Source organism: Branchiostoma lanceolatum, chromosome 3, assembly GCF_035083965.1.
Source record: "Branchiostoma lanceolatum isolate klBraLanc5 chromosome 3, klBraLanc5.hap2, whole genome shotgun sequence".
Lineage (NCBI taxonomy): Eukaryota > Metazoa > Chordata > Leptocardii > Amphioxiformes > Branchiostomatidae > Branchiostoma > Branchiostoma lanceolatum.
In genome coordinates, this window is record NC_089724.1 from 22,265,322 (window position 1) to 22,292,567 (window position 27,246).

Sequence of the window (27,246 nt, forward strand, 5' to 3'; positions counted from 1 at the left end):
ACATTAATCAGAAGAAACATTAGTCATCAATTATACTTACACTATATGTACTGAGAACAAAGAGATATTGGATCAGGCTTTTTCATCAAGGACACAAGCACGGAATCTCGAGTTATATTTCAGCGCAAACAAGTTTTCTATAACGATTTACTGCCTGGGTAGACATGAAAGTAATGTCCTTGAGCAGATGGCAGGCCTATAGGAAACATCAATGTTCAGCCCATGGAGACATTATGTTTTGTGAAGAAGATGCATTAAATGGATAATGCGGTTGTTGGATTTTCGGGCCTAGACTGAACCTTCAGCAAGATTTATGAATTGTCAATGCTACTCCGATAATCACTAAGGCCATTTAGTAAGTGTTTTTATCTGTGTTTCTTTGCTGATTGGTTGGTTTGTGTATTGGATGCTTGAAAAAGTTATAGATATACTTTTTCTGCGTCAAATGAAAGCTATGGGTAAGTTTTTGTTTCACAAAAATAGAAAACACCCTATAAATTTTCATTAGGGAAAACCACACATTACCTGGTATATTTCAACATTGTGGATACAACCATGTTTAAATGCATATTGGACACAACCATGTACTGTCGCAAGGGTGGTAGGCTGGGATCACATTTCAGTGCCACGGACACAACCATCTACTGTTACAGTAGCAGGAGTTGTAGGTTGAGATCATATTTCAGTACCATGGACACAACCATGTGCTGTAGGAGGGGTGGTAGGTTGAGATCATATTTCAGTACCATGGACACAACCATGTACTGTAGCAGTGGTGGTAGGCTGGGATCACATTTCAGTACCATGGACATACCCATGAACTGTAGCAGGGGTGATAGGGTAGGAAATATTTCGGAAGTTTTTTTCCACTATAAACAAAAGTAGCATTCAATACAATTTTTTTAATCAAAGATTCACCAAAAACTATGGATGGCTTGGGAAAACAGATTACACTTTTGATAACATACAATGTAGCACAGTAATCATGAGCAGGAGGACACATAACTTCTTTCTCATTTCTCAAACTGAGATCTTATGTCAGGAAACATCCACTTATCCATCACTTGAGATTAACCCCATCTATAAAGCACACTGACAGGCAGGGAGTGACCCGGACCTCTCCTACTGCGCAGCACACTGTTAACAGCAGTCGCCTTCCCAGAGGTATACTCCATCTTAGAACAGAAAGCTTTCCGTGATTGATCACGTCCTCCCTGTCCCACACCACCGACACTCTTAACCTCTGCTGCTACCTTCCCGTCCCACTCCATAAACTTTCAATAACTTGAGATCTCCCCTGGAGCATTTACATACGTCTCTGGTAGCAATTTTCTTATGTTTACTGTCGGTCATCATTCTTCTTTTTTGGCTTTGTTTCACAAGAGGGTATGTTACCTATTCTTTCTAAAGGATTGGCTCATGAAAATAAAGCTAAGGGCAGTGCCTGGAGTCGTGCAACAATCCAACCAAATGTACTGATTCTGAGACAAAAAAGGGGGTGCGTGGGCAATTTTGAGTAAGCATCTTGCCCAAGCCTCTCTTTTGCCACTGGACCAAGCCTTTCTTTAGATAATGGATTCTGTCTTGTGATCAGGCTGTGCAGATAAGTCAGTGTCCTCAAATAGTCTGTTCTCTCCAAGTTTGATGTTGCAAATATCTTCCAACATCATCCCTATCAGAGATACAAAAATCCCTATCAGAGGACCATGGGTAAGCTGGGTTTGAACCCACAACCTTGTGATCCAGAAGCTGGATTACTAACCAGCAGACCACTTACATACAAGGAATCTGTCTTCTGAACAAATCTGACAGGTCACCTAGGGAAAGTACAATACCACAACGTCCGCAGGTGAAACTTCTACCAGTGAAGGAAATGCCCGTTAATGCGAGGTGGCTGACATTACGTAGTCCCTCGTCTATCCACGTACCATCCAATAAACTGTGCACATCATCAACACTCTATCGACCATCCACACCACTCACAGGAGTTGGACACTATCCTTAGGGGGGTTACGCAGCACAGTAACACTCAATCTTTCTGTTTCCTTGTACAATTAGTCAATACCCAACGCATCAAGGGCCTCCCAGGGGAGTAATTAGTATCGAGCATCTGTAGGTGTGTTGACTACTTCAATATAACTGGACACAGGTGACATCTACAAACACAATCATGTCACACTTCACAGAACAATTAAAGCAGGCAACAATCTGAAGGTATTGTTTTCTTCTTTCTTTTGCAAAGTGAGATATCCTGGTAGTGTCATGATATATAGCTCTTACTCGAAGCAAGTGAGTTAATGAAGCCTCTAGATGAAGATGAAAAACCTCAATTTGGTGACAATGTAAATTTTAAGACTGTTCCATTGTTACTTGTAAACTGTTCAAAGTTTGGACTCTGATGCCCACCTCACCATTATAAAATCTATCGTAAGAAAGTTTTTGCATCAAGAAAATTGACATGACCCATATTTGTCACCAACCATTATCCAGTGACAGGAGATACAAGACCCAACAATCAGCTTAATTGAATACGATAATATCAGTGTGCAAAAAAATGTACAAAAATGCAACAATAACCTGATTAAAGTATGCTTCTAGGGACCCTTTAATTGATTGGCCACCTTTAACAGCAGTGATACAAAATGCTTTTTAACAGATAAGCATGTAAAAGTTGTGTGAATGACTTACACACACTTGTTTTTGCTTTCTGTTCCAGAACCAAGCAGCAGCCTGATGTAAATTGTAACAGCTTTTGATAACATCAATGTATTCATTAAGATAATTCAGACATTAAAAAAGGAATGCTTACGTGGCACATCTTTGATTAATTCCTTTCTACATTAACCATTCAGGAATCTATCAACAATTAACATCTAAGCTTTTAAACTACTTGCTTTTGCTGTGAATTATGAATAGTGAGCCCAAACTGGGCTGCCTACAGGGCATGTACCATGCCCTAAACAGCCTTTCAACAGCAGAACAATAATTATCAATTAATTGTAGCCTGGTTAGATCCTATTCATATTCACCTTTTTGAGCGATCAGATAAGTAAGTGGATCTCCACTTACTTATCTAACTTTCTTCTGCATTGTCATGAACTCCCTTACCCAATCATGAGTAACGATCAATACATGACAGACAACATTGAGAAATATTACAGAACATGCCCTTCCAGACCCCCTGTCATCATTATAAACATGTTATCAAGTATCTAATCCCACATAGGCCCCATGACTTATGTTGGTATATGTGACTGTTGATGCTTGTTGATGAAAAATTGATTTTCTTGCTAAATTACTAATAAGTATGAGGAATACTAATTCTTTGAATTTGATGCTGCCTGACTGAAACAACCCTGGAAAATTAGGGATCTTTCAAAAAAATTCCACATGAATATATGAAACCAGCGAGAGAATCTTGGAACAATTGAGCTCAAATATCATCATACATGAAATGCAAACAAATTCTTCCAGAAAAAGGTTACAGAAACAGATCTATTGTAAATTTGAAAAAAAAAGTGTGAAACATTCTTCATTTGCTTGCAAATATTGCCTTGCAAGTTCAGTTAGTCTTCGTTGGAGAACAAAACAGTCTAATCAATGTATATAAAGAGAAAATCAGAAAGATTCACTGGCTAACATATCAAACCTTTACAGACCATGCAATCAGTCTGAGATAGTGAAAACCTCTTTTGTAACTGGTTTGGGTATATACTGGTACCCTAGAATCTGAGCATATTATTCAGTAAATGAATCAGAACAATTGCTAACCAAATGTTTCAACAAGTCAGTCTCAAAGGAACCCTTTGTGAGAGATTATTGGTGTGCATGCATTTTACCTATCACTCTAACCTTGAAGAAATAACTGCTTAATCCTGTAAGCTGAAGTAAAGCTTTAGTATGGCTGTGATCAGTTACATGTAAAACAGTTTCTATCTGCAGGTTGACTGAGTAAGGTATTTGGGATACAGTAGGTAGATTTGAACCTGCCTTTCTCAGACCCGCAGCATTTGCTGATGTTACTGAACTGTTACACAACAATCGCAAACTGCTGAAAAGCAACTGATATAAAAGGACGGGTATATTATGCACTATCGTATGACTTTGAAGTAACATGAACTTTCACGATAATTTGTTTTGAGGAGTCATAATATAGGGGTACAGATTATACAGTGGGGAAATATGCAGACCTCCACATACACAGAAACCAATATCACCAGAAAGCGTCTTTCGGAAAAAGATATGTACAGTGCAGGTAATTACGTGGGCTTGTTCAACTAAATGATACCTCATGCCAGGATAACAACAGAGCATGCAGAAAAAACCAAACTCAAAGCATTTTTCGCTCCATTTCATTTGAAATGATGTCATATCAAATCAAACCACAGGATCGCTCCTGTCTAAACTCACTTCAAAAGCACCATTATCAACCACTACAATCTATAATTAGCCAGGTTTGCAGCGCCCCGGGAGGGACGCGTTGCTGTGGTAGTGCAATTACTGCACGCCGCTGATGTCGTGTGTTGGAGGAAGCGTCCCTCTGGTCATTTTCATATCAAACATGGAACCACAAGAGAAATACATCAGTCAGTGGCACTGTCTTTGGACCCGACTGTTGACGGGTTTGCATTTGCTGATTACTTTATCTCAGTAGGGAACCACTTATAGGGATTGTACAAGACTGATGGTGCAAGGACAAAAGGTGAAACTATTAAAGACCCTCAATGCCAGAAAGTTTTTCGAAAAAGACACAACTATGATTGCATCCTAATAAGTATTTGTTTTGACAGTATCTTATATTTTCATATAAAACAGTTTTAAGAATAATTGCTTCTAGGTTGCCTGACACTAGATTCTATCTTATTTTCTTACATTTTGACTCAATGCTGTTGCAATATATTGATGGATTATTCAGATCACATAATACACCTTGGCAGCCTACAAGCAGCTTATAATATAAGGTGAATCGCAGGGTACATTGTAACTCGATATGCAAAGTACCTATTATCTTCGGGACAAAATAATAAAAGCCTGTTCATTGATGTATGAACCTCAAAAACAGATAAAGGTTTCATTTCCGAAGAGAATTTTCTCCAAAGGGGGACACGAAAGGAAAATTATTAGTTTTGGTCCTCATGCACATTCAAAGGAAGACTTATACATACATTTGCACCTTTGTGTAACGTTATAGTGGTCCTCAGTTGTGAAAGATGCAAAATGTTTCAACATATCAGCACACACTTTTCCTGCAATTTAAACTAGGATTGTTTATCTGTGAAAAAAAAGAAGGGAACTTAAAACATATTTCATAGATCTCTGTATCATTTGATGTTTTCTTGGGACTGTGTCTTGGACAAATGCACTAAGTATTGCAGTCAGATGAAATTACATATCTGGTATGTTGTGATGTCAAGTTTGGAATACAGTAGTGCTATCTCCATCATCAGACAGCTCAGCAATGCAGTATGCAGTTTAAACAAATTTTTAGGAGTTTTCCCATGTTGATACATGTAGCACACATTTTGTCTGCACTTTCATGAATGAGAACTACGAAAACTTGAATTCAACAATCAATATCTACAGCTGATGGACAATGACTGGCATAGTAATGGCAAAAATAATGAATTATCTTTACATAGTGACAGTGATAGTATTACTGAGTGTGTAGAAGGCTAGCAGCACTTTTGACAATGCACATCAATTTCACAGTACATTTAAGGGTTGTCATTGGATGGAAGGTATTGCAGCCTTGAATCCATTTACTGATCTCTAAAATGCAAAATATGTCTCACTTAGGCCACAGCAATTCATTTAATTGTTTCAGAATAGCATATTCAAAAAGTTGAAGAACAGAAAAAACATGCTGCAGTATACTAAAAAAAAGTGTCTACATTTTCCTTAGATCTTGCCTGAAGCCTCAAAAATGCCCTGATGCCCCTGCTCAGCTCATTTACAGCTATTGTGACACTTTATCTGAGCACAGCGGTAAATGCTTTTAAGCCCCAAAATCTTCTTACATGTATGGCCATGGGGCTATTCCAATTAATATCTTACACATGGCCATTAACATTATCATACCAGTTCCCTCTAGTCCTTAAATGGAACAGCCAAAAACGTTTCTTGACCTAACTGCATTTGTAAAACATCCTGGTTATGATGCAATAAATCTTATACAGAGACCAAAATCACTGTTTCCATCCATCATAAATTGGCTGACAAAACACTTGCAAGAAAACATTTCAGTTTGCCCCAGGGGGTTCCTTACTGAGAAAATGCCCCAATGATATCTGAAAAACCATCAAGACATGAAGCACGCTCATCTGGTGCTCATTGGCTCATATTATCACATCATTTATCTACACATTTATGAGGTAATTAGTTAAATGGCTCAAGGCACATTCCCGTTTTATTGACAGCTGTCTCCGAAGAAAAAAAGGGTCGTCGTTGGTCAGTACCATGATCACTATCATTATCTATCTTGTGTCCATACTATTCACATTTCAAACCTATTAGCCCTATTTATTTTCTAATACAAAAGCACTGCCCCCTATTGGCCAAATCAATTTAACTTCAGACACCCTGTACAATCCTTTGCTATTAATTTTTTTTTTCCATTTGAAAAATGTTTTGGGGTTACTTCTGTCTGTATCTGTATGCCCGGTATAACCGCCCTTCGGCCCAACACACCAGCTTTAAATAAACTTGCAGCTATCTTATGATATCTCTCACAAAAGGTGGAAATAGAGTACTCATGGTCTTTGAATTTGGAGTGACTTGGTCTTCAAGAATTTATTGGAATTGTGAAATTGGTAAAATGTACTCAACCTCAATGGACATATGGTTGCTGCAGTGCACTACATCGTACATTAGTAGCCACAAGTTTCCCTTAAAAATTGATGCTTCATACAGTTATACAGTTAGCTACTTTAGGTTGAAAGCTTCAATTAATCGCATTGTAAGACCAAATGAGGCAAGATAGTACACATCTGATTCTGCTAGAAACAATTAAAGCAAAACCGGTAATGACGATTTGTAAGCCACTACCATTGACTAAATGTACCTGCTTGTCATAATGAGACTGGAAGTGGGACAGTAATTACATTTAGAGATGATTTCTGCAAGCTGTCATTGCCCTCTTGTAACACCAGGAGGACTGCAACTCATAAGAGGCTGGGAAAGTGAGCAATTTTCCCTATTTAGACTTCTTCCATTACCAGGTTTGGCCACCTACAATCGCTTAATGTTGGTGTAATGCTCTAATAAATCCCTTAGGAAAATTGGAAAGTACATTAGTCACATCAACTACAAAATGTTGGATTCAATCCGTAACGATCCATCAATATTAATAGGATTCCAGCTAGCTTCTCCTGACACAGAACATGTGAAGGTGACTGACCTCAGCCACTTCACTTGCAAGAAATATATTAGAAGATGACCCAAATATTCCTTTGCACGTCCATCAAATGTTGACTGAGCCAAATCCATCACTTATTTCCTGGATTAAGCCTATGTAGGAGGAAAGTAATGCATTTACAGCAGAAAAGGAATACGATTTTCTTCGCCTTTCACACTTGAATTGACCCCCATCCTGGGTCGAGAGGAGTCTGTCTCTGAAGCCACCTCTTCTCATCTGGGACAGCCTTTTCAACTCCAGGGTGAATGCTCCAAACTTCGCTCTTCTCTGAACAATTGAGTTGGCCTGCCTTTTTTGAAGTGCTCCTGGTGACTCGGCTGCCCCTAATTCCCACCTCAAACACCAACTCAGCCAGAGGCACCCTGCAGTCCATCTCCCTTTCAAAGAGATTATATTCATAGATGCCAAAGGGTGGCCCGGGTGCTGGATTTACATCTGAGTATATCTTTTGAAAATTCCTCCTTTCATCTGCCTGCCCCCTCTTTTGTTACTTGCTATCACAAGATATTGAATGCAACAGATCTACCGTATAACGGCTACATTAGGCAAGAGAAATAGTATGCCCTTAAGGTTCTTTGAACAATTATGAAACCACCTTTTCTTGAGCTGCTTTTAGTACTACAGTTGGCCTTCCCAACCTTAAACCTGGGGTAGCTAGAAATGGTCTCAAAGGTCCACACTTTGAGTGGTTTGTGAAAACATGTGCTGCAAAGTAGGCAATGCCATATGAAACAACTACTAGGTTTACAGCTTAACTTACTAAGTCCATCCATCATTAACATCATAAAGCAAGAGTTGTCTTTTGCCACTACTAGAGATGAACAAGCAAACAAACAAACAAACAAACAAATCTCCTTGTTTAACAGACTAGAAACAGTTTAGGAAACCCTTAGACTTCTCAATCAAAATACATGAATTAGATACCTTGGTGCTATGCACCAATAGTACAAAGAATGTTCTCTTAAATGTAAATGAGCAAAACAAATAAATGACTTATTTATAATAAACTTTCCTACATATAATATAATCTTTCCATCCACCACATAGAGTCAATTCCATGTCACCGAGAGGGTTTTCAGATGATATTGCTAATAAGTTTGAACAATTTTAGAGAAAAGACTATTTCAGTCAAAATAATTCCAGACCGTTCAAAGAATTAGAAATGAAAGTTTGAACATGTTTGAACTCATCTATATATTTTGGAAATATTATGAAAGTATTTGCACAAATATCTCTTTATTTAGAACAGTTTTCAAACATCTGTGAGATTGTTCTACTGTTGGAACATGTTCCAACATTTTGCATCATTCTCAAAATGGTAGATTTGGGTTATTGCCCCCATAAAAGTAGGTGCTAATCACACTCTATTGTCTGCCTCTGTATATTTTTAGATTTCATGTCTGGACACTGGCAACTCTTTTGTCTTTAGGTGTCTATGCATGGCACCTAGGCCTAATCCCCTATACTTTGAAGGGATGTGTGAATTGCCCTGTTCCCAGCCCACTGACCCAGTTATATCATATTTGTAGAATGTTGGAACATGTTCAAACAAATGATCAATCTATGTTGCAACAGTTTAGAAACTAATACAAATAATGTGTTCAATGTTGGAAATTTATTTAACCTGTTGGAACACAGCAGAAAATATTTAGAACATCAAATAAATGTTGGAAATTGTTCTTAACAGCTACTTATCTCACATAGATTGTTACAAAGGTTTTGTAAATGTTAGAACAAAAGGCAACAAACACCCTCTCGGTAATGTGGAATTGACTCTACTCCCATAGATTGTCTAGCATTGCTGTGGTAGTGACATTGATTGGCTTAAGCATGGCTATTATTGAGTAGTGTTACATGTATATCCCCCTATGTCTACTTCTCTTGCTTTTGGCTGGCCTTTGACTTTTTCTGGTCATGAAATAACTACTTGGGGGTCAACGATGATTGTCTTCAATAAAAAGAAAGCTACAATCACATTGGAATATGTATTTAAGATTCTACTTCTGGAGAACTCACTGACAGGTTATCATAATGATACACAGCATATTTAGTGGTAGTTAAGATAATAGGAAGGAAGCAATTACCCAGATATATTCATGATGGACTCCTTATTCATAACCTTTCAGCAGATGGAATATTGTGTATACATTTATGTTCCTGTCAGGTGCACCCAGGGCTGGTGTCAAAACTTCAATTACAACCTCCAAACAAAGCACGGATCTGTTGGGCTGCAAAGCCTTAAGTTTCTTCTCTTCCCATTGAGTGTTCCAACTCAATTTCTTAAAAAATCTGTGTGTGTGTGTGTGTGTGTGTGTGTTTGTGTGGAAAAGAAATAAACATGTTAGATTTCTTTCCTTGACACTAACCAAAATTCTTTTATTTCACAAAAACATGAGCAGTTTTGGGACCATCCCTAATCCTGATGCCAACCGATCCGGAAAAAAGGTGACTACTGAAATTTCATGTAGAGTGCCTCTGATCAAAAGAGGCAGGAGAGCAAACTCAATTTTTCCGCCATGCTAAGAAGGTGACCCCATGCCAGGAGTAGCCATAGGGGAGGCAACAGCCTCCATTTCCTTCATTCCCACCATTTGATCCACAAATTGACCTTTTGACTGGCCAAGGACAAAGGGACACAGCTTTTTTGATATCATTTCTTTCTCTTTTGAAGTTTGTTCTCTCATGGGACACAAAAAATAGGTCAATAAAATGTAGACCAACCAAATTTACATTTAGATTTCATGATGACATTTCATGTGTAATATTTTTGAACTTGCCAAGGACAACAGACCCAATATAGTGGCTTCATGTAATTAACCCTCTCAATGTGAACTGTTTTATTGCTATTTTATATATATAAACATAAGTTGCAAACCAAGTGGTTGGATGATTTTGTAATAATGACAAAGAAGTGCATACAGTACAGGAGTCAGGTCCTGAAAAAATTGATTTCGTTGCACCGGCATCTTACAGAATAGATTTGACCTAATTTTGTGGCAGAGGGACCTTTGGTTCATCACGCAGCATGATTTTTATGCTCAAATTATTGTATCGCTTTTTTGCTGGCAAAGCATACAGGTAGAACACTGATTCTGCACTTGCAGGTGAAAAATTCAGTTTTTCAAGGGGAGGGGCAAAAAAATAAACATCACTGTTTTTTTCAATCAAAATTGGTAGGCAGATAAAACTTTTCATGGGAATTAGACTCTGCTAAAATGATCTTTTTTTCCAAAATTCTGGTTTTGTCAAAAGTTATATGTATTAAAAGTTGGATTTTAAGTAATTTTGGTAAAAAAAAAGAAGTGTTTATTTTAGAAAATCGGGTAATTATTCTTAAAAAATACTAGTAATGCTGCATGATGGACCAAAGGCCCCTCTACCACAAATTTAGGTAAAACTTTTTCTATAAGATGGGAGCAAAGACATCCCATTTCTAGGCCTCTATCAGGACTTGGCTTCTGTACTAAAAACTACATCTGCCTTGTAACATAATAAGTATGATAGTGTGACAGAAAAACTCATGGACTGATTGTGCATGTGGCTGACATGCTGATGCCAAAAGTTGGAAACTGACGCAACGACAGAATGTATGCATAGGAACTAAAATGAGAGAACAGTTTCAGTTTCTTAACAATAACCAATAAAGTTCATCATTGACAACAGAACAAAGGATAGAGTTGCAATCTTTATAGCCTATATATACAACATATCACCTCTTCCTAAGGTATACCAATAGTGAAAGTCAGAAATATCAATTTGCAATGTTTTGAGATATCCTGCTCACAAAAACCAACACACATAACCTCCTTGGCAGAGGAAATAGTATGGTCTTAGAGTTATGGGGATTATTTATCCCCAAGTAGATGTTGGGGCAAAAATTTACAACTTTTTCTGACCGTTTATATTCATTTATACAGGGGAAAATACCATCTTTTTCTCCACGCCTGAAAACATGGCTGAGCAAAATTTTCCATACCTACATCTGCTTGGAAATTAATGAATGTAGCATTAGTCTTCAAATGCCAGCCCTTTGCCGCCTGCTCTATATATACAGGCACGACATACATAGACACGTGGCTGGTGGGCATTTGTGAGAGGAGGGAAAGCAAACCCACTGCAATCCCACATCCTGTCCATGTCACCTCCGCTGCCAGCAGGAGAGGGATGTAAGGCTTGCGACACGACTCAAGGCTCTACACATCCTGGATCACACATCCAAATATGGGCATTTCCAGCCAGCTCTGGACACACCAAAGGAAACAACTCTATAAATAAGTATGATCCAAATGACTGGCCGAAATACATGTGTAAGGAGTTTTTTAAACTACAATCCAATCCAAAGCAAGTATTGTAACCTTTAAGGGAATTTAGGGTTTTGATGGTTGTTTATTGTTTTGGAAAGAAATTTTTGTTTGACTTACAGGAACAGGCCATCCATCACCTTCACCTACATGTCGTCCAATCCTCAGTTTGAGGGTCGGGACCACAGAAGTATCCAGCTGCCTCCAGCATTCCTGTCTTGTGGCCTCTGTGTACAGTCAGCTAACAACCTCTTTATCCTACAAGTACATGATTGTGTACATAAGTAAAAAGTAAATACATTATATGTACAAATTGCATTTTATTACTATATACTTTGCAGCAAGTTGAAATATAAGGGTTCCTACCTAAGCACACAGAGTATAAGGTAATGAGCATTCGAAATGAAATCAAAAAGAACATATAGATTAAAATACATACTACATGCATTTTTGAACTTCCTTAAATCAAAGAGAAAAAAATGCCTTTCTATCTATTTTCTATACTTACATTAGTTACAAAAGATGGAAGGTCTACAACATAGTTCCCTTTACTTTGGAAACTACTTTTTCTATTAAACCCCTTGCTACATTCTCAAAACTTTCACTTTTGTTGTACAAACCTGTCTAACATTGAGAAGGGAGTAGCAGACAAAACAGAAAAAGTGGAATCCCAAAGTGAATCAAGTTTGTAAGTTTCCTGAAGTTTGAAGTACCTTTCCTTACCACAGTGTTCCAGTTCCTGAGATTGAAAACCTGAGGGTCCCGTGGGCCATAGTGTGTGACTTGGTGGCCAAGAGCCCGCCAGGCATGCAGCTATGGCAGCATCATCCGTTATGCACCACAGAGCTCTGGGACAAGGACGCCCTCATCTCTCTCCTCACACCTTGCCTTTGGCTTCCTGGAGGGATCTGGGTGTCAAAGACAATTATCATCATGTTACTTTGTTTGAACAGTAAAGCCACACAGATTCATCTTCATGTGCGTTTGTTTTTTAAAATTTGGATGGACATGATAAGAATGTGTTAACTTTGTGTTATGCAGCAACAACATGGGTACAGTTTTTCCATAGATCCATTAATACTTAAAAAAGAGATGTATCTAGGAAGATATCATAGAATTGTAATCTGGGATTCAGAAACCCCACCTTGTGATCCACGGGGATTGCTAAATGTTAGACCACTATAGCCAACTGATTGCAGGCACTAATCAATTAAGCTTAGCCATATCTTGTAGTCCTGTGTTGGTGAGATTCACATTCTGTGCATGTCAAACTGTACACTGTACTAATTGAAAAGAGCAAGGGTACGCCCCAGTGTGTGTTGGCCAAATTGTTCAACATGCATGATCAGTTGCGGGGAGAGCAGCATGTGAGAATAACCTTTGCAGGAAGTCAAATGCTTACAGAATAGCAACAAACGTATAGCAACAATACTATTTGATGCATGGGCTTTACAGGACAGGTACAACATGCCAAGGTTCAAACTCTTCACCATCTGGTCCGGAAGTAGTGTTCATAACCACCGGACAACCAAAGGTCTTTGTTAATGATACCCAAAGAGGAGCGCTCTTCACATAAGATCAAAGTTTGATATCAAAATAAGAATCCATCCATGTTTCCTGGCTATCTTCTGAGTTTGCTCACATCGTACAGATCTTTCTTCAGAAGTCTACTTCCTGCATGTGTATAAGGACCCCATGACATTTGCACGAGGACATGTGACCTTACTTGAAAGGCCTACATCCTGCAATTGACATACCATATGAAGCTAACAGCTGCATTCATGTGGATCTCTTTAAAAGTTAGATAATTTAACATATCCACTCAACCTCTGCTTCAAGAAATTAAAACCCCTGACTCAAAGCCTGACTCAAAGCCTGCTGCATCAAGCCCTTTTTCACACACCCATTTGACATCCTGTTAGGATTGCTAATCATCAAAGGGAACGAAGCCTTGCACGTGGCAATTAGCTGTTAGCGGAAATATCAAACATCCTGGACCTTCTAACAACTGTGGTCTGTCATGTCAACATATCTCAGCCAGGGAGATTCTAGAAAATCTACCCGGGACACCCTACTGTAAATTCAATTACTTTCGCAGGGACTTAATTATACCGTAGAAGGGAAAAGGTGCTTTTCGCAGTGCATGGCTGATACAATTTTGTAGGACAGTAGTCATACATTGGAAACACACATTCGTAGTGTCATTGATTCGCACTGGTGACCAAAAAACAACAACATTTCAAGATTTACAGTATTCAAAATTTACCAGGTTTACCATTGCCTTGGAAAATTTCCTTTAACCTTCTCCCTGCTGCCTAACTCTGCAACCAATAGAGAATGGGGTGCCAAACAGCTACTTCAGTGTGCTAATGATTAAGACGTGTTCAAAACATCTTACTTGACAAAGATTGGTCAAGAAAAAAAAGCTAGGACAACAGGCTTTTTTTCCTCACAGCACCCTTTGACATTAAGAATAGAATATTCCTTACATAACAGTTATTTTGGGATTTCTTTCAAGTGTCCAGAGTGGATTTGGGATAAATGTGTCTCATCAAGAAGCACTACTATTTTAGAGAAAGTGTAAGTGAATGATGACCCAAACACCAAACGTATCAGCTCACAACTCACAACACAGCTTGTACTGACCAAATTCCAGGATAGAAATGTTGTGATACCCCATATGGCACTCTACTGCCATACGTAGCTGGTTACAAAACTGTACTAGTTCAATTTCTCCTAACTTCACAGAATAATCAAAAAGATGGCATAGCCAACAAAAACACCAGTATTTCAGCACCGTGGACAGTCAATTTCTGCAAAATGCTGCACCATGTGCCAACCTCTCATAACAGCCATATGTTGGGAGGAGTGAGCACTTTACTACTAGTATGAGAATTCTTTGTATAGCTTGCTATAATTGGATAATGGAACACTACTGTATACTTTTGAGATATGGAAACTACATCCAGGGTTGTCCCCAGGACCTGTCCATCCCGTGACAGAAATTGGCTTGTTGGGATGGATAAAAATTTCACCCCTTCCGTCCCAAAAATCTGAACATCATGACATGAAACTGATTAAAATGTATTTTCGTATAAACGTTGCAATGATAGAAGAGTCTTTACTACTGGATAACTGAATTGTAATCTCAGACGTTTCAAATACCCATCCGACCACAAAATTCAACAACATGGGTGGGACAGAAAACAGTTGAAAGCTTGAGACAGCCCTGATTGTAACCACAAGTAAAGATTTTGACATCCACGGAAAATTCCTCTTCTTGTTACCATCAAACGTGTGCAAATGATCTGCTCCTTAAGTTTGTTACTTGCTTATACCGTGCATATCAAAAAGGTCCAAGTTGGCTAACTCTTGCAGAGTATGTAAGATTGAACATTTGATGCAAATGTGATAAAAGTCGTACAACCCCAGACAGCACTTGAACATCTGTCATTAACAAGTTAGATAACGAAAGTCGACATCCGGTCACAAGGTGCAAATCGCTTTTTGCTAACCTCGGTCCTAGAGGGATCTAAACAATGTTACATGATAAAACATTTATCTGGCAATCTCCTGGAATGGTTAAAGTGACCACTGGACAGATTTGTTCTGACAGAACAAGGTCAAATTTTGATTGAAGTTACCAAGGCTTGTGCTACCCAAACTTCAGGCCAATGGCTTGTTTGGAATGTAGCAAAGCACACAGCCAAGGCGGCCTAGCCAAAGGCCATTACATAGGGCTAGTATGGGAATTGATAACTTTGGGCCGGTGCACATTGGGACATAACCTAACTCTTATCGAGAAATGCAGTGGGTTTTCTTCATGTCCTCAAGGCAAAGCTCTTCAAAGCTTCCCTTAGAGGGACTGCAAACTTCCAGTTGCATACAAATCTGAGATCAGAATTCGGTTATCAAAGAACTGAAACCCCAGACCTTGTTTTTTGAGAAGATAATGTTGACAGTTATCTCACTACACAACTAGTATAGCGCCTGGACAAACTCAGTCAATTAAAGCAACCTGCCCTTGATAACTGCTTTTAGTGAGTGCAGCAAAAAGTAGCTATACCTTTAGCATGTTGATTTCATGTGTGTCTCTGACACAAACATTATGTATGGCAACAAAACCTTTGTGGTGACTTGGAATGGACTATTTTTGATTATGTTGTATCACTTCAAACATTTGAATGTTTTTGGTTTGATGTCTTTCAATGGTTAAGCTGATAAAGGCACCAGTTTTGTTGGTCTGTGTGAAACTACTGTTCTTTGATAGAATGCTGGGAAAATCTGTGCGTAAGTTCAATCCAGTTGACATTAGCCTAAAATGAAGTGTGTACTAAGATTTGCAAAAAAATTGAAAACATCAAAACATTCTGTGTTTCATAATCAGGTATTTTTCCACGTTGTGATGCTATCAAACCTGTAAGGACATGGCTCATAACATGGAGATCTAGTGAGAGATAACATATGTAAAACAGCTCACATACAAATCCAGGTAGGATTAGAGACAAGATTATCTGGTGGATCCATCTCTTTGGTGACTTTTTTAGGTCAGTAGGGCTGAAGCCCTGTAGCACAGCTTTTACCATGATGGAATCAGACAGAAATCTAACCTTAAGCGTGAATATTTTTCAAGGAAAAGGCAGACTTGTATTAAGAAGGACCAAATGCTCAGACTGTGACAACAATAACTCAGAGTCAACATTAGCCTTTAGCTAGCATGGACTTCATAACTTTCATGCACTCACAAGATTGACTAGTATGTAAATCTTAGAGCCTGTTTAGGTTGGGACCAGATCTGTTTAATCCAGATTCTGGAAAATTAGTCTCTGGGGGACAATTTTTCTGGCATCGATACTGAGTTCTCTGTATTTTGGAGCATGACCAGTAACTAGAGTTCCACAACCTCATACCTTCACGAAATGATGTTAACCTTTCAAAGTGACATATTGCAAATGTTTCTCATTGATTACTTAAATAAGGAACTCGTTAGCATAAATTCTAGCAGTTGATCATCTTCTCCACCCAGGTAACACTGGACGGCATGTGCTTGGCAAAGGACACAAAGAACAACAAAATCAAGCAACAGAAATTTTATACAAATCCTGCTATAGTAATAGGGCATTGTCTGTTTCAATTTGAAACCGGTTCAGAGCTGAAGATTGGTTAACCGGTTCCCCAACCATCTTGATTTGACTATAGACTGTAGGCCAGCCACCCCTTTATCGTCTCACAAGCATGTTTTAATCCTCATTACAGTAGTTCCAGAAGTGTCATATATTTCACTGTTAAGTACGAGTATGTTTGCTTTTTTTCTATAAGCACTGATATGCAACAATCAACGTGCATACAGATGGCATTCACAGCAATCTGTTCAGGTACCCTAATGCTGCAAAGATAGCAGGGTACAGTTCTAGATCAAGCACGATTAAGGCCTTTAAGGACACGATTAGCAGCAATTGTTCAGTTCCAATCATCCTTATCTTTGCAGCCTGTCTGATCGCGGCGATCAAGGTTCCATTATTACTGTAATTTGGGCCCGCGAGATGAGGGAAGCTGTCAGGCATGGCACCACTACCCGCGGGGCTAAGTACTGGGTATGTGTATGCCGCTGAAGTGCAGGGACAGACTGGCAAACCATTAAATCTGCCAGTGTTTGTGTCTGAATAGCCAGAAACTAGAAACACCATTAATGGACTTTCATCATTTCATGTCAGTTTTGATCAATGAAAGAAGTGGTTAAGTAAAACCAAAAATCTAGACCTGGATTCAGGAATTTTATAAGCTTACGGTTCGTATATTATAATCACTGCATTTAAATCCTACTAAGGCCACACCAATTTCATTTGTTGAGTCTCAGATTTTTTCAGAGAAAAATTGGAGCGACAGGCAGAAAAAAAATTCAAATAAAATTTTTTGCAAATAGTCTGGGGTGAAGATAAGGGTTTGCATAACTTAAAGTATAAGAGGATTATTCAAGTTTCAGCTTTGTATGGCTCATTTTATGCAATGCGCCCTTTTCTTTGATCTAGTGCTATGATTTCAGTAACAAAATTACCTTTTGCCATGTAATATATTGATTGATATTGAGAAATAGTTTTAATAAATGAAAAATTATAACTTATGATAAAATGTGACCACACTTTTTAGGTATGTGCAGGCCTTTATAATCTATTTTGATGGCTATTGAGTTTTACAACTGAACAAATAGTAAAATCTTGAGTAAAAATTTGTGAATGGGAATAGCGACCAAATTTTTTTTTTTCAAAATGGGAAAAAAAGGGGAGGCTATTCCGAGAAGCAACAAAATAAATTGGTGTGGTCTAAGGAAACTATGCCGCCTTGGCAAATTCAGGCTGACTAGTTTTCATTGTTGACTCCACTGATACTCCAAATACACCATAATCACATTACAACTTGGCTAAGGTGCACTTTAGACCTACAATGTTATACAGTCGTGCGATCATCGTCGTAGGCGACGGTTTTCTTTAGACACACGGTCAGGAAATATCACGGGACCCCCGCGGCGCAGAATTCCACTGATGTGCGCGTGTGACCCAAAGTGACCTCTTGCGCTCAAATTCAAAATGGTGGGGGAACCGCTTGTTTTCGTCAAAAGATGAAGCTTTTACTGACTTTGCAACAACTGTTGCCCTGCAGATGAGACGTTGAGAACGGTGCTCAACAAAGAAAGAGATTGAGGCTGCCGCCGGGGTTGTCCCAGGGATCGAGGAATAGGGGCATACTAGAGAAGTAGCCACTGGTAGCAGGGCGTCACGCCGGAATAACCGGTTTCGGATGAGAAAAATATGTTTCCATTGCTGACTGCATGCATATTTACAAAGAAAACGATAGAAACTTTCCTTCCCGGACAGGAAACAGCACGCTGTAGGCTTATTAGCATATCACCCACTTCCGTCACCGGCGACGATTCTTCTTTAGACGAGAAAAACACAGCCACAGGCCCCCCCGCTGAACGTCGTGCGACTGGGTCCAAGGTGGTCGCACGACAATTCGAGGATTTCCCGTTTATTGCCGTCGCACAATTGTTTTGATCGTCTTTAGACGGCCAAAAAATACCATCGCCGGCGACGTCGCCCACGACGATGATCGCACAATCGTAAAATGTCGTAGGTCTAAAGAGGCCCTAATACTTTATACAGACATACCACAGCGATCAAAGGTGTTAGGTCAATCTGTAGTTTAAACAGTGATTGGCAGGAGGGATAAATAAAGTATGCTAGAGCAGCCCACAGACACCTTCATTGCTAAAACCAACCTGACACCTAAGCCACAGGTGTACATGTTTCACATGCCTGCTGACTAACGTTATTAGAGTGAAGCTTTTAACAGATGGCAAAACATAAACAATAGACAAATCACTCTAAGACATCTTCAAACACCAATCTAATTATTACAGGTGTTAGAGCGTATTAATCTTTATGGTACAGTTGATTGCACGTGTAGAATATTGTGGTTATGTGGAGAGTAACTCAGACTCTGCTTCTGGAGTCCCTCCCTTCTGTTTACCTTAAGTACAGTACATTGAACCTTCTTGTAATGGTAGCTGAACAATGGCATGGATTTGAACCTTTTATGTACCCTTTTCCAGTTGGTAGAAAAGTTAGAAATAGACTGAGAAACACAATACACCCTTATGATGGCTTCCCACTTAACACCTTGACCCACCATTCAGGTGTGCACTCCCACATACCAGATGATCACTGGTAATGTGAGAACTCACTATTACAGTTGACAGGTTACTACGACCTGCCAACCAGAAAAACCACAATAGACTGCACACAATAAGCGTTTGTCAGTTGGAAGTAGCTGCTGGCAGTGATTTACATTGATTTACCAGGCTGTCTTCTCGCAGTTCAGTTTCTCTGACTCTGAGGGTTCCACTAAAACATTGCATGGAAAATGATAAAAGTGGAGCTATGAGCCACCATATCTCACTCCACTGGTACCAGCAGGGACGGAAATCTTTAGAATGCTTTGGTTACTCTGAGTGTTAAAAACTTTTCTCATCCTGCTATAAAACATTTAATCCATGGATTTAGAGCAACATTGACCTATTTCTACGATATCTTCTGAGTAGTGGTGACTTAACTTTTAGCACCAGTGTTTTATCCTAAGGTCTGCATTTATCAGGGAAAACCACCATGCTTGAGTTTCATGATACTAATAACTGGATAATCGTTAATCAGCATGCACTGGTGAATTACATGTACATGACTGTACAGTGGCACTATTTTCTGACCTGACCTAAGTAATTTCAAGAGAGAATAACTCTTGACAAACTGTTGATCCGGAGAAAAAAACTTAATTGGAGTCTTAATCCTCTGTACAATGCTTAGTGACCTGTGTAGGGAACTCAGCCATCCTAAATCCACCTTAAGACTCCCTAGGAAACTTAAGACCAGTAGACCAGTAGTAATGAAAAATCAAGTGTAGGCAGAACCATGTTACTTGTTTGGTTCTTAAATTTTTACACTGGTAAAAAGATGCAAGTGCAGGGAGAATAATGACCCCTTTTCACTAACTTTTCTAACATCAAAAAAAAGAACCATCACACTTCTGAAACACATATGAGTAGCCCCCCAGTGAGCAACGCATATGATGTTTACTGCATTCTATAACCATATTAATACCTTTCTTAGCCATGCTTAAAGTTTCTTTTCCAAAATAAGGACCTACCACTGCATAATTGCCCCCTCATCTTATCAGAAGTAAGCACTTAACTCATTTCCCTTTGTAGTTGTAATAGCAACACTTCAGAATTGATTTATGAGCAGGATAACCCATTTGTCATCCATCAGTTTCACTTATTTCCACTCTGATCAAAATGTGAAATATGCATGTTTGTGGGGGGGGGGCTGTGATTCTGTGGCCTGAGGAAATTAGGAAAGTGAATCTATCACTTCCTGAAGCAATGCTTTCTCAGTTAAAACTCATTGATGAGGATGCTATGTACATCTGTGACTTCTAAATCAGCCAAATGTAAATTGTCAGCAATCTAGTTTTCAGAAGACCTCTTAAGTAAAACAAAATAGCAAAAGATCCACCTTTTTTTAACAGAGAATGAAGGGATTTGGTAAAACAATGTCTGGCATTTTTTTCCTATCACATCTTCAAGTTTTGAAAAGCCCTATATCCATACATTACAGCTTGTATCAGTGCCCAGTGCAGTGAGACTTAATGCCTCTTCAGTAACTTGACAACAGCTTACAATCTAGCCCACCACTGCAGTCTTGGCAACTTGGGAGCAGACTAATGCAGAACAAGGCTGGTAACAAGACTGCACTTACACTTTTTACAAATCCTTAACCCACTTAAATCTAGCATCTCCCACATGAAATTTCCCAAGGGATACTCAAGGATATGATTTTTATTCATCTTGAAGTGACAATAGAGCACCAGTCTATGAAGAATTTCCCCATAACACTTGACCCACATGCATCTTTATGAAGACATTTTCCTGAGAGATGTGACTTCGATTTTTGTTGCAGTAAATGGAAGAAAGAGTCTCAAGTCACAGCACGGATCTGACAAGACTTTTTCCTACATCCTCTCTATATCTTTCAGGTGATATTTCCCCAAAACAATAGAATTTTGCTGTCTGTATATTGAACGGACTCCCATGATAAATGAATCAGGGGTCCAGTTCATTCTATCTCACATGTCCAGACTAAGCTGCTGTGATGATACCAACTGGGTTGCTCTGCTCTTATCACCTCTTCTGGCTGCTTTACCTAATCCTGCTACCTGCCCTCCTCAAACATGAACGATGCATTATCTACCTTTCTGGTTGGTCGGTGACCTGGAAATGCTGACCACAAGCTGTGACATGCGGCGTAGACACGCTCTTCATAAACAGGAAATGTTATTATCTCCTAAGGCAGATGCACGCTGGGGAATTTCTGATGCAAAAAAATTATGCACGGTTAATCTGTCCACATAAGTTGACAGCACCTGGAAATTGATGTGGCCGAAAGATGACCCAATTTCAGTCCATGTTCCCCCCACCCACCTTGTCGGGAGATGTGATGTATCTATTTTAGATGTGAAGTGATGAGAGATCAGAAGTTACTAGGGCGGCACACATTTGGCTTTTGGGTATATAGCGTAGATTTGGTAAATTGATGAAGGTGAAAAAAGAGGATGGGGATTTTTTCTGCCTGGGCACCAACAAGTGCTGAGCTTAGCCCAAAAGTACTTCTTCATCCCAAAACATCACGACACACAAGACAGGAGGATTAAGAAAAAGTTGCTGGGAAAAGTTATTTTTAATCATTTGACCACATTTATTCACACTGCACATACCCTGATGTTGTCCATCATAATGTTGGAAGGTCTGCATGCAATATGGTTTCTGATGGTTCAATGTCAAATCAACATCAGAAGGGTGCGTATTTGTGATGCTACTCCTATTTCAGATAATAAGAAAATGTTGTATTTTGGTGTCTTATGCCTTTTAAGGAAGTTCCGGGACAGGATAGGATGGTAAGAAACCAGAGAATTAAAGCTGGAAAGATTAATAACCAAGGTACAACAAAAGCACCTAGTTGAATTTGCCTGGCCTATGATCCATGGATTAAAAGTTACATGGGACTTGGTGGAGTTGTCTCTGCTATCTCATACAGCAGATACCATAATATTCCCTCTAACAATTTGCTGTCAAAGTTGCACGCGTCACATCTAAAATCGATGCTAACCTCCAGGTGCTCCACCCAAAGTCCTGTCAAGAAGTTCCCTTTGGCATGGTAAGGGTATTGACAGTTTTTGCTCTTTGTTCTCAGGAGAAAGGTTCCTTGAAAGCTCTCAAGACCTCAGCTGTCAAGTTAGTCAGGTCCCCCAGGAGAACACATGACAAGGCATGCATGCTGCGTTATGATTATTACATAGCGTAATAGCTGGATTTTTGTTTTGAAGATTTCTGGCATGCAGCCAGACCAATTCCCTTTAGCTGTCATATCAAGAAGGCATAAAATGCTGCTACTTCCGCATAGTATTCAGTAATAGTCTACATTCTCGACGACACACTATTTTTACTACTTATATGATACTAGTGTAAGGAAAAGGGGTACCAGGCAACGTCTATCCCTTGAAATACATAAAATCAGCCATCATATATCACAGTGTTTTTGTTGTTGTTATGGCTGCAAGTGCAATGCTGCTTATCCCACCTGCATAGAAGTTTTATCCAATGCATACCAGGACAATATTATTACCTCCACTCGTATCGTCAACTGTGGTAGGTTCTCCATGCTACCCATAAACTAGCCATCCTTCATTCTAAACTTCTTTAAAATTATACACGAGAGATTTGCTCCCAAAGTATTTGTCTAATCCTCTAAGTAGATAGAAGCAAATACATCTACTTGCCCTCTATTTCTATCTACTTTCAGTATAGATGAACTGAAGTATACACCAACCTAGACTATTGTTTACCATGTCTGATCCCTTTGATACACACCGGTGTTGCCTGATGCAGATAAACACCTCGTGCAGGTGTGGCATTACCTGCGGAAGGAATGCAATCACCCCCACCAGATCAACAGATCAATGACCCAGAAAATCTCTTGTGGGTGCCAAGCTTCAGGCGACCTTTCTGCATGCTGTGCTGAGCCCGGAAATAAGACAGGAGACTTTAAAAAATTAATGGAGAACTCCTGGATTCACAGACTGAAAGGAGAGGAAAAATACAGCTCAGAAGTTCTGTCAGCTTAAGTCTATTTTTCCTGTCGTATGCCACAGTTTTTGTATCAGTACATGTACATGTACATGTACAGCTCAGCTCAGCTCACATGTACATGTAGTACTGAAATCTTGTTTGTAACCACTTTCTATTGATACATTTCATGCTAGGAGGAAATTCTGTTATCCTTTTGTGAATATACCTTTTAACGCGCACTCGATATTCACTAGTAGGGCTCAAAAATGAATGTCTGTACAAGAGAACATATGTTAGGAACGTACGTATCTATAACCACCCATGCATGCAATACATTGTCAACATTACTAAATGTCAATGTTTCTATATGCGAGATTGAACCTGAAACAAAGTTGAACCTAATAATGCCAGATACATCAAAATTAACCTTGGTATACCTGAACATGAGTAGTTGTAAGTTGTTAGGATGATATCTTTACGTTGAAAACTAATCATATGTAGGCCTTACTTTCGCAATACTTCAAGTGGCAATTACCAGGTATCAAAAGCTGAAGAGCCGCCAGGTGTTGTTTGTGAAAACAACACCCAAGGAAATTAGATGCAACTCTCAAAACAACCAACGTGGGTTGAGCAATTTCATCTCAAAATCTAAGCTGTTATTATTATGGGGATATCAGTTACTTACAATGCAGAATTTTGGCCAGCCATGGCTACTGAAAAATAAGGGTAGGTTTCCTGCCACTACATCCCTATTTTGCATCACTTGCCCTTATTAACCCTTCACATTTCTCCCTTGCCCCCTTCCCTGACCTTTACTTAAACAATTACATGGCTGCAGCGAGGGTCACACTTCTTTGGCACATATTGTCATAAAGGCCAGTCCACTGAGGCTGGAGTCTGAATCTGAATTTCATGTTTGCATTATTTTTCTGAATATAACACACAAGCACTTTCAGATGAATTGGTATGTAGCTGGTGTAATGCACCTACTCTTTTCCTCTATATCATTGAAGGTGGAGCTTTTTATAAGCTGGATTTGACAGGTACTTTCACAGATTACCTATAATTGCTGAAATTACAATGAATAAGTTACCTAAATTCTATCTTGTGATCCTCAAGCAAGACTGTTTGGCCAATAATTAGACCACTAATGCCTAACCTGATTATCAGCAAGCTCCTGGCCAAAAAAATGTGGATGAAACTGACTTAAGTCTACACGCACAGTTATGTCACAAATTGAAGATATTTCCTTTGTGATTGATACAAAATGGCACAAAACTCAGTGCTATTGGCATTTAGTCTAATCAAATGATTACAGTACCTCAAAGATCTGTTCATACATCATTAATGACGAGAAAGAAACAAAACTACTCATGTGTGCTCCTCTCAGTTAGGACCTTACCCTCCCCACTGCTGGAGTGGCACAGCCCTCTGCTGATGCCACTTGGAGACATGATTTGGGATGAATGAGTTAGGGAGACAGCTTGCAAACACCCATCACAGCAGTATGCTCCTGCATGGCAAAACAGAATTGGGGAAACATGGTGAACAAATATGAACTACATCCTCAAAGTGTTTTTATTTACTTCCTCTAAGGAGTGGCCCTGTAAAGGGGAGAAAACTTGTGGCAACATAAACCGAGATGCTACCATTCCTCCTAGTTAAACTGCTACACAGGTACTTATGCAATGACTCAGGAGACTTCATTGAGCACTCCCCACTGTGTGGGTAATGCCAGAACGTGTTACTAAATCAATGTTTTCGAATATTCTTAAAGGAGTCTACTGCAGATGAAATTGCATAAGTTTGCTTAATTAATGAATAGGGATGAGGGTAACTCTTTTTCTGCTCTATTTCCCATGTCTGATTTCATTCATTTTCATCTTTTTTTTTTCCTTCCCTGCGAAATCACAGACACTGGCATAGTATTTAATTCCAACTTTTTTTCTCATTTCAACTCTGTCATTGACCATGATTTTCACAGCATCAGTTGGGGATCAAGTTATGAACTATGAAGTTATAACTTTTTGGTTTTACCATAGTCTGGTGATTAAACTTGAGACAATACCCAGGATCCCAGATTAAAATGTTGTAATTTTGTCACAGCATAGACTCTAAAATTCATAAGCAGACTATACACATAGCATACCTTGAGAGCATCTAGAGCATGTTATCAGAACATCATACAGTCTCCATACCAACACTTGAGGATCATTTGTGCCGATTACCTACGATTTTACAATCTCTCATTAGCAACTGATTAATATTTCTCACCCTGTATGTTCATAACTTTTTCATAGAACTAACATGTGAAAATTATGTCACTAACTTGATAGCTCATCTGTCACATACATTTATCTCTAACAACTTAATTAAAAATTCAGTACCTATCCTTAGTTGGGCATGCTTCATACCATCGTGTTTTCCCCTAATTGTCAGGTTGTTTGAGTGGGAAATTAAAGATAACTCAAATGACTCCCAAGAGCCCTTTTCCTCCCCAGTCTTGTAATGTCACAAGCAAAGCTTGGCGCCAAAATCTGATCTGCTGGCATTTGGTGCACCCCTGTGGTTTTGGTCTAATGCTGTTGGTATGATAGACAGTCTATCATTGCTCAGTTAATTATGCTGTAACAAGTGGGAAATCTTCTTCGTGTCTGTAATTTCACGTGAACTTATCTCTCACGCGGAGTTGTTATCTGAGAGATAAAAGTGACAGCTGTCGGGTAATTTGGGCAATAGGAGTAGGAGCAGATTTCTTGAGTGAAACATGGCGTGTCTTGGGGGTAAAAGACAGGCATGAAATTCAGGTTTAAGGAGTGACTGTTGGCTTGCGGTGTTTAGGTGAGTGATAATATTTCTGCGCTGAAGCTGGCGACTTATTAACAAGAAGCAAACGACACGCTTGGGGCGCGCGGCCGACTCCCGTCTGTCAGCCCTGATTTTCCCGCCAAAAAATTCATGGAAACGGCGCGAGCTGCCGACAACAGATGAGTTGATGAAGACGGCGTTACAAAAATGCATGAAAACGACGCTCTCCGCCAGACATTATGGCTCTGATTCCTGTTCCCTGGCTTACTTTTTTTTTCTCAGAAGACGTCGAATTTGATGGGTTTTAAAGTATCTGGCGTGGGAAAAGTGATACTTCTGAGAAAGTTGCTTTCCGCCAATTCCCATCGATACAATCGTCCCAGACTTTCCAGACAGACGGTCGTCCGCTAGTCTCACTCTGATATCTCTGAGAAACTCAACACCGTGTCTTGTAAACGTTCCCTCGTACATTTGCAACAAGAACAGGAGACCAACCTTTGAATCTGGTGCCAGAAATCTGCGTCAAGAAGGCGCCGATCTGACCAGACTATCGTCTGATGACTTCCACCTCAGAGTCCCGCCATGTTGAACTAAGTGTGAAGACAGGACTCAACCATTGGCCGATGCCCATAAGATGACAACTTCCTAAATGCTGAAATTGTTCTAAAATATACCGCAAAAACTACCATCTCATATTGCTGGGCCGGGGTAGCGCAATTTTGATGTTATCTACGTTGTAGCTTTAATACAATACTCGTTTATGCATAATTTTCAGAGAAACAAAATACCAAAGAGGTGGTTGCGTCCAAAATGAGAGTTGATGTAACTGGAGCAACTGCAACGTTAAAAATTGTCGTTGCAGATGCAGACAATTATTGCGAAACCTGGAACTATTACATCGATGTCTTCCACTAACTCCTGCAATTAAAAAGAACGTCAAAATCTACGGCGTTCCGTTAATTGTAGCCATGAAACTTTATAACGGCAGTTACATGTCTGAAGCTCGAAATGAAACTGTAACGTTAACTTGGGTCCTGGACGAGTAATAA

General features: G+C 39.3%; 1 long non-coding RNA gene across 1 annotated transcript; it reads right to left on the reverse strand.

The window, feature by feature from the left end:
* Window positions 1–10,236: 10,236 nt before the first annotated feature.
* Window positions 10,237–26,841, reverse strand: LOC136431061 (uncharacterized). Its single transcript, XR_010754979.1, has 4 exons — window positions 26,693–26,841; window positions 24,792–24,902; window positions 12,439–12,623; window positions 10,237–11,973 (listed from the first exon to the last, which is right to left on the reverse strand). It is a non-coding gene; the product is annotated as an uncharacterized lncRNA (long non-coding RNA).
* Between the last annotated feature and the right edge of the window lie 405 nt (window positions 26,842–27,246).